Source organism: Amblyomma maculatum, chromosome 1 (assembly GCF_055883805.1).
Source record: "Amblyomma maculatum isolate TAMU_Amacu chromosome 1, ASM5588380v1, whole genome shotgun sequence".
NCBI lineage: Eukaryota > Metazoa > Arthropoda > Arachnida > Ixodida > Ixodidae > Amblyomma > Amblyomma maculatum.
This window is the reverse complement of record NC_139344.1, coordinates 399067361-399084365: the sequence shown is the minus strand read 5'-3', so window position 1 is coordinate 399084365 and position 17005 is coordinate 399067361. Positions and strand designations below refer to the sequence as shown.

General features: G+C 49.4%; 1 pseudogene; it reads left to right on the top strand.

The window, feature by feature from the left end:
- Positions 1 to 14479: 14479 nt before the first annotated feature.
- Positions 14480 to 16332, top strand: LOC146208678 (uncharacterized; annotated as a pseudogene).
- The last annotated feature ends 673 nt before the right edge of the window (positions 16333 to 17005 follow it).

Here is a 17005-nt window from a genome sequence, read left to right as displayed (position 1 = left end):
GTAGTCATGTGAAATCATCACTTAACAGGAAGTCGCCATGGGTTGTGACGTCATCACTAACATGGTTATCTATATCACTTGAGAAGGTGGCCAAGTTGTGACATCACCACAGGTTCCTCTCTTTCGCACGCGCGGTCGCCAGGACAGCAGCTACCCCCTGGATCATATTCCGCTGATTACGATACCACAAAGGTGTCCATTCAGGTTGAGGTAAAGCATCAGCCAGCAGTGCCTTCCTCGCAGCTGAAAAGGATTAGTAACAATGAGTAAAGAAGCGACTCATTTGGATCCTACTTCGATCCTGGTTACACCGAGCTGGTGTCAACAGCTGTTGCGTGCGTTTTGCTGGGGCCACCAGCCGACGGTAGCAATCCCGCGCATCGCTACAGGGCTCAGCTCTAATCTGAGAACAGGCCAAGGTCCGTCAGGCTTTCAGAATTATTAACGGTTTACGAGCAGACCGTCCAGCTGGTGGCCACACAATAATAATGAAATGAGTGCTCAGAGCAAGTGGCTCAAACATTTGCATTTTCTAGCTATGGATGCGGAGAGTAATTCATCAAGGCCGGCCTCCTAGGTTTACTTCTGAGCGCAGCTGTCTGGCGCCCGTTCCTCGTTTCGCGACGTCACCGTCGGTGCCGCCGTTGTCCATCGTAACCACATCCATAAATAAATAATTCATATTAAATCATGTCTCCACCGGCAATCGAACCTCCATCCCTTGGATCCCCCAGCAGAGCGCTTTAACCAACTGCGCCATGCCCGTGATACTGAAACGCACATCATAGTTTTCCTTGTCTGCCGTGAGGGTGATAGTAGTGAGGACAATGACGCTACAATTATTGATGCACTGTGTGCACCAGCAAAGCTTAGACTTTCGCATTTGGATGGGGCTGGGACAGGTGGGTAACCGCCGCTTGCGGCGGGGGCTAGCCTGCCACAGAATTTGTATCTGTTGTAGGCCGTCATTGCACACTCCCCCGTTTCGGTGGTGGACGACGGCTGTTGCTGCGGCGTGCGGTTTCTCTTCCTCTTCCTTTCCTTTCTTCTCTATCTTCTCTTCTGTCTGCACGAGGCAGCGGAGGTGACCCCGCCGGGGTGGTGCAGTGGTAAGACGCCCGACTACTGTGCCGGAGTACCCGGGTTCGAACCCGACCTCGGCGGCTGCGTTTCGATGGAGGCGAAACGAAGAGGCGTCCGTGTGCTGTGCGATGTCAGCGCACGTTAAAGACCCCCAGGTGGTCAAAATTACTCCATAGCCCTCCACTACGGCTCGTCTTTCTCTCTTTCCACTTTCACTCCCACCTTCCTCCCTTCCCTTACGGTGCGGTTGCGGTGTCCACAGAAAACAAGTGAGAAAGTTACCGCGTCTTTCCCTTCCTATAAATAAATCAGTAAATCAGGTGGCTCAGCAACAAAGCCAGTAGCAGGCCCGTGCATTTTCGTTTCCTTCTTCCTACAGCCACAACAACAACAGTGTAGATTTCCCAGTGCTCTCGGGATTTTAAAACGCAACTGTTTGGCTCCTGTAATTAGTACGTAAACGTCGTCATCGCCGTTGTCCCTCATGACCACCTCTGAAGCCAAAAAGGAATGGTACCGTTAGATAGATCGTCAAGGAGAGGTGAGCATGACTTTGTTGGCACTGTAAAAGAGCAACTAGGGTGTGTATCGGAAACAGAATAGCGCCATATAATAGAGCGTCCAAGAAAGGTGTGCAAGTGGCAAAATAGTTGATCTTGTTTAATGAAGTAATTAATGACAGCCAGTAATAATAATAATTTGTTCACAGAAAAGGAAAAGGGCAAAGTCTGTCACACCTGTTCTGTGGAAACCTTAACCGCAGCGTACATGGAGTGATTGATTGATTGATTTATAGGAAGGGAAAGGCGCGGTAACTGTCTCATGTGTTTTCTGTGGACACCTCAACCGCGCCGTAAGGGAAGAGAGGAAAGTGGGAGTGAAAGTGGAAAGAGAGAAAGAGGAGCCGTAGTGGAGGGCTTGGACCTAATTTCGACAATGTAGGGATCACCATATGGACCAATTCTGGCTCCGATGGAGATATTACAGAGTCATTACAACGAGCTATCGACACGGTACAGTCTTATGTGCAGGAAAACGGCCTTACCTGTTCACCGGCTAAATCAGAACTATTAGTTATAAGGAACAAACAAGCTTCACAGGTAACACCAGATTCTCGAGAACCTATCCAGTTACACATTGACAACCATCCGATACCCCCGGTAGCCACGATCAGAGTTCTCGGAATGTTGATTCAGAATAATACGCAGAACACAGAAGCTATACGCCGGCTACGCGTCACGGCGCACCAGATAGGTGGGCTGGTGAGACGCATTGCCACACGTTGCAGGGGTATGAGAGAAGCCGACCTGTGCAGGATCATTCAAGCCTTTATGATAAGCAGAATCATGTACGCTTGCCCGTACTATCATCGGCGTCGTAGGGACGAACATGCACTTAATAGCATAATTAGAACAGCATACAAAGCGGCCCTTAGCTTACCAGTATACGCTAACTCAGATCGACTACTGCAGTTAGGAATTTTTAACACACTATTTGAACTAATTGAAGCCCATAAGACAGCACAAGTGACCCGCTTGTCACGCAGCCTTGCGGGACGCGTAATTCTCGACAAGCTCCACATACACCCCACTGAGGAGGTGTGCACAATATCCCATTTATCGGCTGACATAACTAGTAGACTAGTTGTTAAACCAATAGCCAAAAACATGCTACCAGGTAGACATGATGCCCGCAGGAAGACAAGGGCACAGACCCTTGAGAAACAGTACGAGGACGATCCACAAGCAGTGTACGTGGATGCAGCTCAACACATCAAAAACGGAGCATACGTGGCATGTATGGCCACTCCAAAGTCAACCTTCATTAGCGCCATAACATTTCATGCTAGCTCCATATGCGAGGCAGAGGAAGTAGCTATCGCACTGGCCATTGCGGATCCCCGCACCAAAACTATTCTAAGCGACTCAAAAAGCGCCGTTCAAAATTTCACCAAAACTTCTGTAAGCGCACTCGCGGCGCGAATCCTGCGCAACCGATCTCTCAATCACAACATCAATCTCATATGGGTTCCGGCTCACGCGGGTAACTCCGGTAACGAAGGGGTCGACCGTCTAGCCCGAGGCTTAACCAACCGGGAGACGGGAGATCTAACGGCAACGGACGCGCCTGTCGAGGCACCGCGCACATACGCAGAGGTAACAAACTTTTATTGCGAGCTAAGATGCACGTACCCCGCCCCTCACCCCGACCTTGTCCGGGCGCAAACCACGACACTCAGACGCCTACAAACAAAGACCATTCTTAGCCCCTACCGACTATCGTTAATTACGAACGGAGAATTCAACCCTGCATGCCGGCACTGCGGTGACGGGACGCAGGCCACTCAAGACCATATACTGTGGGAATGCGCGAGCAATCCCCCTCCAAAGACACTCTTGCCAGCTCCCTCAGCTGAGGAATGGGACAAAATGTTGGCCAGCCCAAGAAAAACTACGCAACTGGCCCTCGTAACGCGAGCTCAAGAGGTCGCTCCCGACTGGTGGCCACCCTAGACTCGCCACAGCCCGAAATAATTCCTTTCATTTCGTGGCAATAAAAGTTGTTACCACCACCTTCAACGTGCGCTGACATCGCACAGCACATGGGCGCCTTTTCGTTTCGCCTCCATCGAAACGCAGCAGCCGAGGTCGGGTTCGAGCCCGGGTACTCCGGCACAGTAGTCGGGCGTCTTACCAATTTACCGCCCCGGCGGGGCTAAAAGGAGTGAGACAGATGGGAGAGAAAGCGGAAATGGAGAAAGGGGGGCCGCAATGGAGGGCTCCGTAGTCATTTTGACCCCCTGGGGATCTGATTGATTGATTGATTTATAGGAAGGGAAAGGAGAAGTAACTGTCTCACTTATTTTCTTTGGACACCTCAACCACGCCGTAAGGGAAGGGAGAACGTGCGCTGATATTGCACAGCACACGGACGCCTCTTGTTGTTGTTGTGGCTGTAGGAAGGAAGAAAATATTGATTGATTGAATGTCCTTTATTGAATGGGAAGGCTCATGGCCATGGATGGGGATAAAGGGGAGTAGACAGAATCTTCATTGTTTAGGTCGTCACTCAAATCACATTGCTCTAATCAGGCCACTAAGCGAGCCATACTTGGCAAATATCGTCTGTGTGTTAGCATCAGTTTCTAGAAGGGAACGGTAGTTCAGGCGGTAGGGTTTGATCTCGGAGCGTCCAATAGAAAAAGCAGGGCAATCCCAGAGTAGATGAGATATGCCGCCGCGAGTTAGAGTCGTACAGTGGGGCACGTAATCATTTTCTCTGTATACTTACGCCAGCGGGCCATAATACGTGGCGTGTATGCCGCATGGGCAATGGCTTGTTGAAAAAGACTTCTTGACCTCGGGTGAGGTGGTTTTTTTTCTCGTAAAAGATGGGTCTGGTTTGGCCACCTGCATGCGATGCTGGCTGAGGCTACGAAGAAATGCACAGGCCTGCTACTTTAACGTGTAGTGACATCGTACAGCACAAGGGTGCATCATCGTTTCGCTCCGTAAAACGTTAATTAGACCAGTTAAATGGTTTACATGAAAGGAAAGGCACAGTATCTGTCAGTCACGAAAAACGAACAAGTTGGTATGGAATATGTGTGAAAAATAATAGTTGTCTGTAATTGTACATACAAGTTTTGCTCGAATTCTTTACTGATATCACAAAGCACACGGACGCTTCTTCATTTCGTCTCTATCGAAACTTAATTAGAACCAGTTAAGAGATTTACAGGAAAGGAAATGCCCAGTATCTATCACTCACGGAAGAGGAACTACTTTGTATGTTATTATGTGGAGCATTTCTGTACACTTTGTTTTCGCGTAAATGCAAGTTTTCTTTGTATGTACTGAAGGCCTCGCCTTCAAAAGACGGGTCCGCGAGCCATGGTCTCGCCCGACGAGTGACAAATCCAGCCTCTTAAAAACACCGGTTTATTCCGGATAGACAAAAAAAAAGCAAAACAGAGAAACATAAGGCGCTGCTGCGCTGAGAACAGGCTGTTCATGCACGCGACAATAGAACACCAACGGAAAGCGGGAAGAATGTCAGAGCCTTACCGCGGCGAAACAAAACACTGCGGAGCGAATAAAACGACCAATGGGGCTAAAGCGCTAACGGCGACACAAGAAAGATTGCTCCTCGCGGCACAGCTACTCATAGAAATACGCCTAGGCTGTTCCTGCAGGCACTGCTTCCACCTTCGCGTCGGCGATCTTCTTTCAGTCGTCCGTGCACATCCTGCTGGCCCACGACGCTCGCCGGTTGCCCCGCGCCGGCTTTTCCGCCGGGGCAAAAAAGCCACGCGCCTCGCTTCTGACGCGCTTATCTACCCTCGTCTGTCGCCGCTAACATCACGCCCCCCAAGATTATCTGCTTGCTCATGCGCACTCGCGCTGCCCGTGCAAAACAATACAAATAGAAAGACGCGCGCGCGGTTTAAAACACCTAAAGGGGCTGCGAAGCCCCACACTCGCCCCCCCCCCCCCCCTTTCGAGACGGGCCACCTCCCGAGATGTCAAAGAACGAAACAAAGAAGGGCACTGGGAGGAGTACAAAAACTGCTGGTTCTGACGAGCTGCCCGCTTGAAGGAATCCGCTGGATTATTGGCATTCATCAGACGATGGTCCAGGTGGTTCACATCTGGTAGACCCGAGTGCCGGTCCGTGCTTTCTGGCCGCTCGTAGTACTTTCTCAGGTCGGCGACGTTGACTGGTCCGGTCTCCCGGCCACCCTGCACATGACGAAGCATGTAAGCGAGCCGCGAAAGACGCTTTAATACTACAAAAGGACCAGTCTGTCGAGGAGCGAGATAGGCGGCAAATCCTTTTGTGGCATCACTTAGCATGTGCGAGCGGCGGAGTACTTTATCCCCAACGTCGAACTGCAAAGGACGCCTGCCCTTATTGTACTGGCCGCAGTGCTCCAGGCGGGCGAGGTCCAAGTTCTCCCTGGCCTCTAGAGTTCCAACGAGACGACTGGAGAGATCCTGGGGGAAACTGGAATAACTGGGAGCCTGTAAATCAGAGTCATGGGTAAGGGCATGTTCAATGGGAAGTCGAAGCTCACGGCCAAGAAGAATAGCTGCCGGCGTAAAACCTGTCGACCGGTTTACTGTGGTTCTTGTGGCGAAAGCCATCTCCTGCGCTCGCAAATCCCAGTCTTTGTGACGTTCCGTGAAAGCCACGAGCATGTTTTTCAGGTTTCTGTTGACCCGCTCTGTGATGTTGGCCTGAGGATGGTAGGGCGTAGTCTTTTTGTGCTGCACGCCAAGAGCTTTGCAGGCGTCAGCAAATATCCTGCCCGTGAAATAAGTCGCATTATCAGTGATTAGTTGCGCCGGGAAGCCGAACCGAGTGAATGCGTCTAGGAGTTTATCCCAGACTATTTTTGAGTCCAGTTTACGCAGCGGGTATAATTCAACCCATTTAGAAAAATGATCAGTGACCACTAGCAAGTAGCGATTTCTTTTCACGGGTCTAGGATTAGGGCCCATTACGTCGCAGGCAACAATCTCCCACGGGTAACGGCTCTCCACAGGTTGCAAAAATCCCGGTGGTTTACCTCCCCGTGCCTTCGTTGTCTGGCATGTAAGACAAGTACGGACGTATGCCACGACATCCTTTCTCATACGGGGCCAAGTCACAATGCGACCCAAATTTTCATATGTTTTCCTGCCATCGCTGTGGCCTGCAAGGCGTGAGTCGTGAAAATACTCTAAAAAGAGCTTGCGGAGGTTCTGTGGCACGACAACACAAAATGGGGACTCACCACCATCTGTGTCGGCAGCGGGTATATATCTCAGGAGAATTGTCCATCCTCTGCTTCCAGGTAGCAGTCATAGCTGCCGGCAGGCGCTGTGCTTCCTGCAGGGTTGGCGCTGTCGAGGCCCTTTCGTATTTGGATGCACTGAGGATCGCTTAGCTGAGCTTAGAGCAGCTGTTGACGGGAAACCAGCGTTCCCCAGGCATCAGCGGCTTCTGCGATCACCAGGACTTGCGGTGCTTGCTCGCCATCTGCAGGTAACGGAGCTCGGGACAGGGCGTCGGCTGCCTTGTTGAATTTGCCCTTCTTGTACTCCACCCTGTAATTATATTTCTGAAGAGCGAGCGCCCAGCGGGCTAGACGGCCGGCTGGGTTTTGCAGCTTTGACAACCAAGACAGTGCCTGATGATCGGTCTGAATTGTAAACTCAGCCCCATCCAAATACATGTCAAATTTTTTTTAGCGCAAATACAATTGCCAAGCACTCTTTCTCTGTTACCGTGTAGTTTCGTTCCGGCTATGAGAGAGTGCGACTTGCAAATGCCAAGGGCAAAGCTTCCCTTCGTGATCCTGAAGCAAAACAGCACCTGTTCCTTACTCACTCGCATCAGTCTGCACTGTAAAGGGCCGGTTTAGGTTCGGGAGCCGCAGACGAGCAGTATCGGCGATAGCTGTTGACAGCGCCCGAAACGATTCCTGCTCCGTGTCTTTCCAGGACCAACGGGCACCTTTCCGGAGAAGTTAATGAAGGGGTCTCGCCAGGCCCGCACAGTTTGGAATAAAGTGGCGGTAGAAACCGACCATGCCCAAGAATCGCTGCAGGCTCTTGACGTTTGTTGGTGATGGTAGCTGCAATATGGCCTGCAGTTTCTCCTCGTTAGGCCGGACTGTGCCCTGTTCAACAATGAAACCAAGCAGGTTGATTTTGCGTGAAACCAACTGCACTTTGCGTAGGTTAATGGTGATGCCTGCGGCCTGCATCCGTTGCAAAACAGTGGTTAAATGTGTTACTATATGTGTTACTCGAGTTCTTTACCTCAATCTAACGAAAAGCTAAAACTGCCGATGAGGTTCGCTCAAAGTTTGCATGAGGAAGTAACGTAATCATCGGTAAATTTTTTTCTCTTTTATGTTCGCATTGCCTTTGTTTCCCAGTACATCCTCCTCGTCGATACTGATAAACACTTGGCGTGCAGGATGCCTGGCCGAAAGCATTCATTTATTGCGTGCAGGACAAGGTGACCACATGGAACGTTCTATTTGTAACCAGTTAAAAGAGCAGCTGAACTCAAGGTTTCCTTTCAGTCCCGGTGCTGTTCTGAATTTAGAGTAGCTTTGTTTTTCTTCTGCTCCGTTGGCCGAAAAGAGACATTGAGCTAGTGAAACTATGGTGAGCCATACTTCCTTCTACGAACAGTTTCAAGAGGCCGAACACTTCGGCCACCATCATAGGATAAATACCACACTCAGACGTAAAAATTAATATAGATAGAACAGAATCGGGGGTAAGTACTAGCGCTCGCGAAAAGATCCAGTCTGTACTGTACAGAAGGCGATTAATGTTGTTTTGGTTTCTGGTCGCCAGGATGCTTAAAATGTTTTCAGGAATGCCCCTATCATGAAGTGAACTGCACGCCACCGTTTCAACTCTGCTTGGGAAAAAACGCAAATGTCAATACAGTTGAGCCCATTAATAACGAAGTACCTAACGGTCATGCCGATACGTTCGTTATACCCGACCACGTGACATCTCGTGGATGTGCTGGGTAGTGACAATGCCGTAAAGGACAAACGAAGGGACTAGTGTTGCAATGAAAGAAACGTTATTGGGCTGTCAGGGGTTTTCTCAAAACGGCTGGTAGGGGTTATCTAAAGTTATAGCTCGAAAGCACAGGAAACTGCACTTTTACAGCACGTCTAGCCTAATTTGAGACCAGTCGCGTGAAATGGCTTAGGTTTAAGGGTGACGTTCACGATCGGCGGCGGCGTAAAGACGCGATTCATCTCGGAGGCGACAAGTTTAATCATAATCCCGGTGCCATCTGGGAGCCGCTCCTTGAAATGGCGAATACTCCATCCTGATTACAACGAGAAAGAGCATTTACTGACTTTAAGGAAGCCATTCTATGGTATTGTGATGCTGTCAAAATTGTGGGTCGAGAGCCTGACCAGCTTCAGCACATTTAAGCATTAAAGACAATGCAATAACATTAGTTATGTTACTTTAGCCAAATACGAACGAGGTTTCTTGTGTAAATTTAGAGAGCAATATAAAAAAACCGCGGTCGCTCAGTGGATAAGGTATTCAAATATTGAACACGAGCACCCGGGTTTGAACCAAACCGGTTATAATCCGCTTCTAAGTTTTTTTTTTTTTTTTTTTCATGTGAAACTGCTATAAGAGGTCATGGTCCGTCAATGTTCATTCAAAGGTTTCGTAACTCTTATGGTTGACTGCCGAATATGACAGGCCCATCGGAAACCCAAGCATTTCAGCCACTATGCTGAAAAGTTTGAATTACCTCTACAAGGCCGTGTTTTTATGACATCAAGAAACAGCCTAGCGAATGAGTCTTTGTCAGCGGTGATGAGGTGATGAGTGCTTTTGCCCTAGTAATCAATGGTGTTTCACATTTCCAGAATTTCTCATCGTGAGATCGTCCGCAAATGCAACAAATCTCCATACTGAATGTGCTGAACGCGATGGTAGAGTGAGAACGCCACAGCATGCCTCGTGGTGATCTGACGTCGAAGATATATGCATGCCATCCAATATTATTTCACAGCATCTTATTCTCGAAGCTTATTACTTACCCCCTGGTACAGCCTTCTGGGAAATCACGAAACTGAAGCTCCCAATGAAGTATGGTACTGGGAAGAAGGGCCACTACATGCAACTGCAATTGTGGTGAGCATTTTCGGTGAAAAAGCACAATTTTTATTTCACACCAAGCATGAGGTGCAGCGTAAAAGATTCGTCAAAGGCAGAAAAAAAGCACTAAGTAACAATAGACTGCAAGCAAAGTGCTTGGACCACCAGTTGTAATCTTCTAATCTCCTAAAGCATGCTGTAAATAAGTCCATTTTTGTGGTTATGGACTGCACTTATTTCCAAGGCGCTCGCTGGTTCGCCGTCGTTTTATGTTTTTACCTGAACAATGATTATAAGACGCTTCGTTCCCTCTGATTTTTGTGCGGTCCCCCGGCCTGGAATTTCTGTTTTGCGCAGCTCATTGTAAGTGTCGGATTTTTTACACGGTTGCGGGTTTCGGTAAAGCATTTTCTCTCGTTTTAAAGAGATGTTAATGATATCTCAAACAATCAATAATACAACAGCCAGGCTGACTGACGTACACTTCTCTACAGCTAGCACCTATTAGGGGGACTACGGCCGCGCAGCAACGATTTTCACAGCAGAGTGGTAAAGCCCCTCACGTACACGTCCGTTTAAATAGGTTGCCCTCTCAGCACAGAGAACACTCCAACACCACACTTCGAAGCACTTTTGTGAACTGTGTGCAAAACCTGGTGTTTGTACGGGCTTACCTGAAAGTCACAATCGCCCTCGCGTTCAGTTTCCTGTACTCTTGATTTAAAGGCAAAAAACCTTGCCCTGGCAGGTTTTACACATGTCAGTTTTAACAAGCAATGTAATTTGCAACGACAAACAAGTTTCCCCAAACATTTAATTTGTTCTAAACCTTCAATGTTATTATTCATCATGCGGAGGCGAAGAGCTGCGATTAAAACAGGTATGAAGAGTGATCCTATATATTTCTTGCCAAAATACTTTTGAGTAGCATTTCATAACGCCATAAGGTTGCCGGGGCATATCACAATTCACACCGCCTATGCCTCACATCGCTCACTTGATGCTTTTTCGTGACACACTCTGCTTTTACTGAAAAACGCGGTGCACAAAATGCCGCACTTGTTATTTCAGATTTCAATGGATGCCTCTTGGCTAAAGGTAGGCTCTCTAGAAAAACAATGCAGACTATGCCCTTTGTAATATCATTTAGTGCAAAACACTTACAAGACAAACGAAAAAGACTTACAGGGCGAAACGCGGGTGCTAATTCACAACTGGTTTATAGAATGTATAGAGTGAAGTGTATATATGCTCGCAGATCTGTACTGGTGCCACCATACACGAATGTTAGAAATCACTATGCAGGGTTTAAAGAATGAGGCGAGAAAGACTTCTTAGTTCGCTTTCGTAGAGGGCAAGAAACGTTTTTCACCTTACTGTGCCTAAGACTGTCACGCAAGAAAACCGCTGTGTACAATCAGTTGAAGCTTTACAATGGCCAGCAAGATGCATGCGTTCAATATCGGCAAGATATTTTGCGTTGTCATTGATTTAGTCATTAATACATCGTCCCGTACTGCCCATGTATGCGAGTTGCCGCACAAGAGGGAGATATCATAGCGACGTTGCTGGCACAATCGTTTAACAGCTTTTCATACTTCTTGCAGGACTGCTTTCTGTTATCACAGGGGAAGCGACTGCTCATCTGAACAAGAATTTTGGTGCTGAAAAAACCTCCAGAACAATAAGCCGATTTCCTTCAAGGTGTGGGAGCCCTTGTGCATGTATGGCACAATTTTCGGCCTCTGCCTATCGTCTTCAGTAATCCCAGCATTCGCGCGTGCGCTGGCCTTCATTTCCTTTAGACGCATTTCAGCCGCAGCCATACGACCGATACATTAAAGCCTGCTGAAAACAATCTCCATAATTGACTATCAAAACTTGCACACAGTTGTAATTCAGAAATGTAGAAAGGGGTAATGCTACTCTTTGCCTGGAATCTGCGCTTCGAAGATCATATGCCCATGAGATAGATGCAAGCAAGAATTTAGAGAGGCTGTTTTCAGCAGGCTTCACCCGGTCGATCGTGGTGGCCGCAGCTGAAACGGTTCTACAGAAAATGAATGCTAGCCCGTGCATGAATGCAGTGATTACTGCGAATGATAGAAAGAGGCCCTAGTTGTGCCACACACCTACTAAGTCTTCCATAAATTGAAAGTGGCTAATCGGTTTCAGGTTTTGGTGGTGTTTCCCAACGCCAAAGAAGCTTGCTCAGCAGAGCAGTCGCATCATTTGAGGTAAAGAAAAGCAGTGCCTCAAGAAGACGATATATTGTCCTTGCGACGTTAGCCTTATCATTTGTGTTCGCGCCCACTCACCACAAATAAAGGCTCCCAGTTTGCAACCTGTGTATGTTATGGCGTACGAGCCACCATGCAACCTCACGCATTTGCAGTCCCATCAGAAGACCATGAGCTTAATAGTACTGCAAAGCTTTTTTAAAAGCACCCGGACCGAAATTAGGGTGGAAACTTTGCGGCGCTGAGTACGCAGCTATCTCTTGAAGTAGACGCATAGTTCATGATTTCTACCAAGAATGCACAAATTCTCAAGCACAGATGCGATTAACAACCAATGCTTTCCGTGACTTCACAAGCTGGATTTTCCAGTGGGTGCTCTATTTTTCTTTTGGCAATGACGCTGGAAGGTGTAATCACGCTGGTCATTATCGCTTCCTATTCTGGGGCCCACAGAAGATGATTCCTGCCAATTTTCCCTAATAGCCACTCCCGGATTTCCCCACGTGCCGGATTTTGCCATTAGAATGAAGACATCACAGACTTACAGCTGCTCTTGCGTCAACTGGAATGCTGACTTCCTCTGGCTCACGGTCAAAAAGCCCACGTGTCAGAGGCCAAAGATAAAAAGAAACTAAACACTCTGATACGCAGAACGTAGCACAAAAATTCAGGAGGCAATTTGGCTCACTAAAGTGCATCAAGGTGAAAGCCTTCCTCACTGTACTGCTTAGGCATTGACTGCGATACCGTTTGTGATTGAATAGAATTGAGACAGATAGTGCGCCTTTTTTTTGCTGTCAACCAATTTTAAACGCCGTGATGCCTGCTGTACTGCGTCTGTTTCTATATATGCTCTGTGGTGCGGCGTTCGAGGAAGAGCCAAATGAAATCCGCGCAAGGACGCCTGGATCGAACGCCCGGCGGGGTCAGCTTCGTAATGCGTGAATCTGCTGGTGACGGCACCACCAGTGATTATGTCATGACCGCATGTGACGTTATTATCACTTCCGGTTATTAGACATGACCGGATGTGACATCTGAATGACGTCACATTCGGTCATGGCATTATTGCAGATGACGTCACCATGTGACGGCTATAAAAACATAAACAGTAGAGAAGCCTGGGAACTGCTTCTGCGGAGCGAGTCCCCCGCCAACCAGCAGCAAGCTGTCCGCCTGGCGGCTGAAGCCGCGAAGAAACACTGTCACTTCGCCTGTCTTTAGTCGCGGAGGCCCCGGCCTCCGTCCCATAGGCCTGCGTGCCGGGGGCGGGCAGTAGGGGGCCTCCTACATCGGTGGAAAAATAAAGTTCATAACAACAACAACTATGGACGTTACGAACCGTCTAACCATTACTGCTTGGTTAGTGATAGGTATTCATGACTAGCACTTTGTGCTGTGGTTAGTATTAGTTAAACACCCCTTGACTAGTGAGTGATGGTTAGTGATACTGATGGCAAGTGATATCCTCCAAGTGCATGGATTCCTATAAGCACCTGCTTAACTATTTTATTATTGCCCCTTAAATTATCATGAACCTGTCTTGAAAATGTCTTAAATGATGTTCCGATATCATCCGATTGCTATTCATTAAGTATCAATTTAATGCTGATTGGCATTAGCCCATATAAGGCATGCACTCAAAACGCAAACACGCTTGCTAACGACAGTATGATGCATTAAAAGCTTTCGCCTTAACATCGAGGTTTCATTCAAGCTGGCCGCTCTAGGAGAACTGTTCATTTGCCCCCTACCTTGACTAATTAGCGGCCAGCACATTACTCTGACCTGCCTCTCCGACGTTTGCTTTGCTTCGCTGATGGGTTTTAAAATTTGCAGAAATGAAATCTTCCTTGCTAACACTGAATAAGATAGAGCGGTGTGAGTAGAATTGGAGCAAGTATTTCTAGAATCGAAACAACCTACCTCCCTAAAACCTTATATAAGCGCCAAAGACAATGAGAGCCAAGAAGTGCACAGCCTTAGCCGGAAATTCAAACCATTCATCGTCCATCGTGAAAAATAAAGCCTACCCTAATCAAGAAATATTGCTTAGCATGAAAAACACACAAAAAGGACTTCAGATCCTCATGTACTGAGCTGCTGTAGAAGTCAGTCTAGTGCGTTCAAACCCCACTGCCCCCTCCTCCTCCATTTCCTTACCCCCATTTCGATTTTCTTTTGACCAAACGCCCCGCCGGGGTGGTGCAGTGGTAAGACGCCCGACTACTGTGCCGGAGTACCCGGGTTCGAACCCGACCTCGGCGGCTGCGATTCGATGGAGGCGAAACGGAGAGGCGTCCGTGTGCTGTGCGATGTAAGCGCACGTTAAAGATCCCCAGGTGGTCGAAATTACTCCGTAGCCCTCCACTACAGCTCCGCCCATTCCGGGCGAAATCCGACTTTTACTGTGTTAAGAACATTTATCGGACTGAGGCGCTCAGCCGCCCAGCTAAGCCCAATTCCGCCTCCGCTCTTCCGCCGGCACCGCCGGCGATACCATCCGCTGTCATGGAAGTAACGGTGGAAGGCCACACCGTTACCGCACAAGAGCTACTGTCAGATGATTGGACACCAGTCCTGTATAAAGCCTACGCCTCCCGACCAGCCAGTTCGCCGAAACCACCTCGCCACTCCGAGAACGCTACCTCCAAGGCAGTTAACCCGAACGCCAGGAACACGGCGCGCGACGCCGTAGCCGCAACCAGGAGCGGCAAGGTGCCGGCCCGTCTACCACCTGCGACCAAGGAGGCTCGTCTCACAGTGCAGCGCAGCAAGCAGCTGCCACCACTCCCACCCAACGCTATCCGAGTGGTCGTTCGCCCGCGAGGTGAACTACGACTCCGAGACGTCCCAACACCTCGACACTGGAAGGCAATGCAGAGCCAGCTCCAAATTACTCTACCGGAAGACTTCTGCCTGCGCATCCACCCGACCAACAACACTTTCACCATGGCAACAACAAACCTCCCAACGGCCGAGACACTCAAGACGCTGACCTCCCTCACCATTGGCAACCAAACCTACCCGTGCACGGCTTACGTGGCACCTCCACCGGGCTCTACCAGAGGAGTCATCACAAATGCCTATGATGACGAGACCCCAACGCAACTTTACGAAGACCTCGTCAGAAGAAATCCGGAGTATACCATACTAGCAGCCCGACGCATGTTAAAGACGCACTCCATTTTAATCACCTTCGACGCAAACGCAGTCCCACATTCCATCAAATACATGGGAGCCATCCACCGCTGCACCCCATACCGCGGCAGTCCGGACGCCTGTACCAATTGCAGACAGCCGGGTCACCGTCATGACGTATGGCCAAGCCCCAAGACCAACGTTTGCCCCCGCTGTGGAACACGACATTCACAACAAGACCCTCCTTGTACGCCCAAGTGCATTTTGTGCGAGGGCCCTCACCTTACCGGTACAGGATCGTGCAAGGGGCGAAACCTTCACCAGCCACGGAAACAGCCAAGCCACCTACAAACTCAGCAGCAAGAATCGGTCGCATCCAGGGACAATTTTCCCCAGCTGTCGTCCGGACGCGCCCAGCCCAGCCAACATAAGCAAGCCTGGACAGTGCCGCTGAAACAAGCCTGGGACACCCCCAACTCTTCTCACCAGCACACGACACCCGCAACAGCGACTCTCAATCTACAACATGTCTTGGAGAAATCCCAGGAGGAGGCAGCGGCAGCCAAAGCAGAAGCTTCAGCAGCCCGAGCAGAAGCCATTGCCCTTCGTCAGCACATCGCCAAACTGGAAGCCCAGATAAGTGCTCTTGCCACTGGCTCTCCCATTCCCCCTGCCCCGCTCCTACCGCATCCCAACCTCCACCACCCCCAAACCCACCCACCGCCCACACCCTGCCGAGCCACTCCCGCCCTACTTCTCCTGATTTGCTAGCAATGGAGGCTGATACAGAACCCCCTACGAATTCAACTCTGTGGACGACGCCCCCTCCCTCCACCCCCATCTCACTAGACGACATACCAACCCTGCTTGAGTCCCTTGCTAAATGCTTTGAGGCAAAATTGCAGGACGCTATCACTCACATCAACCAGGAATGTGCAACCCTCAAAGACGCTGTAATCCACATAACACAAGACAATGCTACTCTTAATCACCGATTCGACGTGCTAACGCAAGGATTCTCTGACTGCTATAACGATCTTAAATCCCGGCTCAATTCTTACGCAACGTGCCTCCCAAAGCGGGACCCCACCCCAAATAGACGAAAGAAGCCCAAAGCACCGGAAGGACAAGACAATCCTATCCCTGCCGTAGCTCGTGATTCCCACCCACCCGTTATGGCTTCTCTCCATATCGACTCTCATGATGGCATCTCCGAACCGTAACCTTACACTCTGGTAGTGGAACTGCCGGGGCTTTGGCCAGAAGCGTCATGTGGTCCACCAATTGCTGTCCTGCGCTACGGGACCTGACATCCTTGCCCTGCAAGAAACCTCCAACCCGCTCACCCTCCCCGGCTATACTCCTATTCTGCCCACATCATCCACACCCCCTCGCGTAGCGTTTCTAGTTAGTAGCTCAATTACCACCATCTCCCATCCCCTAGCAATTCAAGATATTGATCACCTTTTAATTGAGCTTGTTCCACAACACGCTCGAGCGAACAGCCTCTTCGTTCTGAATGTATATAGCCACCCTAAGTGCCTCAAAAGCATCTTCGAACGCCTCTTTACACTTGCGAATCGCATAGCAAACAAGTGTCCCTTACTCGTCGTAGGAGACTAACGCCCCGCATAGTTCCTGGGGTTACCCGCACGACACACCAAAAGGACGGCGGGTGGGGTTAGCCGCGCAACAAACCGGTCTCTCTCTGCTCACCGACCTTACCTTTCCTACGCGCACGGAAACCAGTGTCTGCAGAGACACTACACCAGACCTTACGTTCGCACATCGCCTCCCCCATGCCACATGGTGCAACACACAAGAGAATCTAGGTAGCGACCATTGCATCATCGAAATTCTCTTACACATTCAACTACCCCGCAGGCCTCCCAGAGG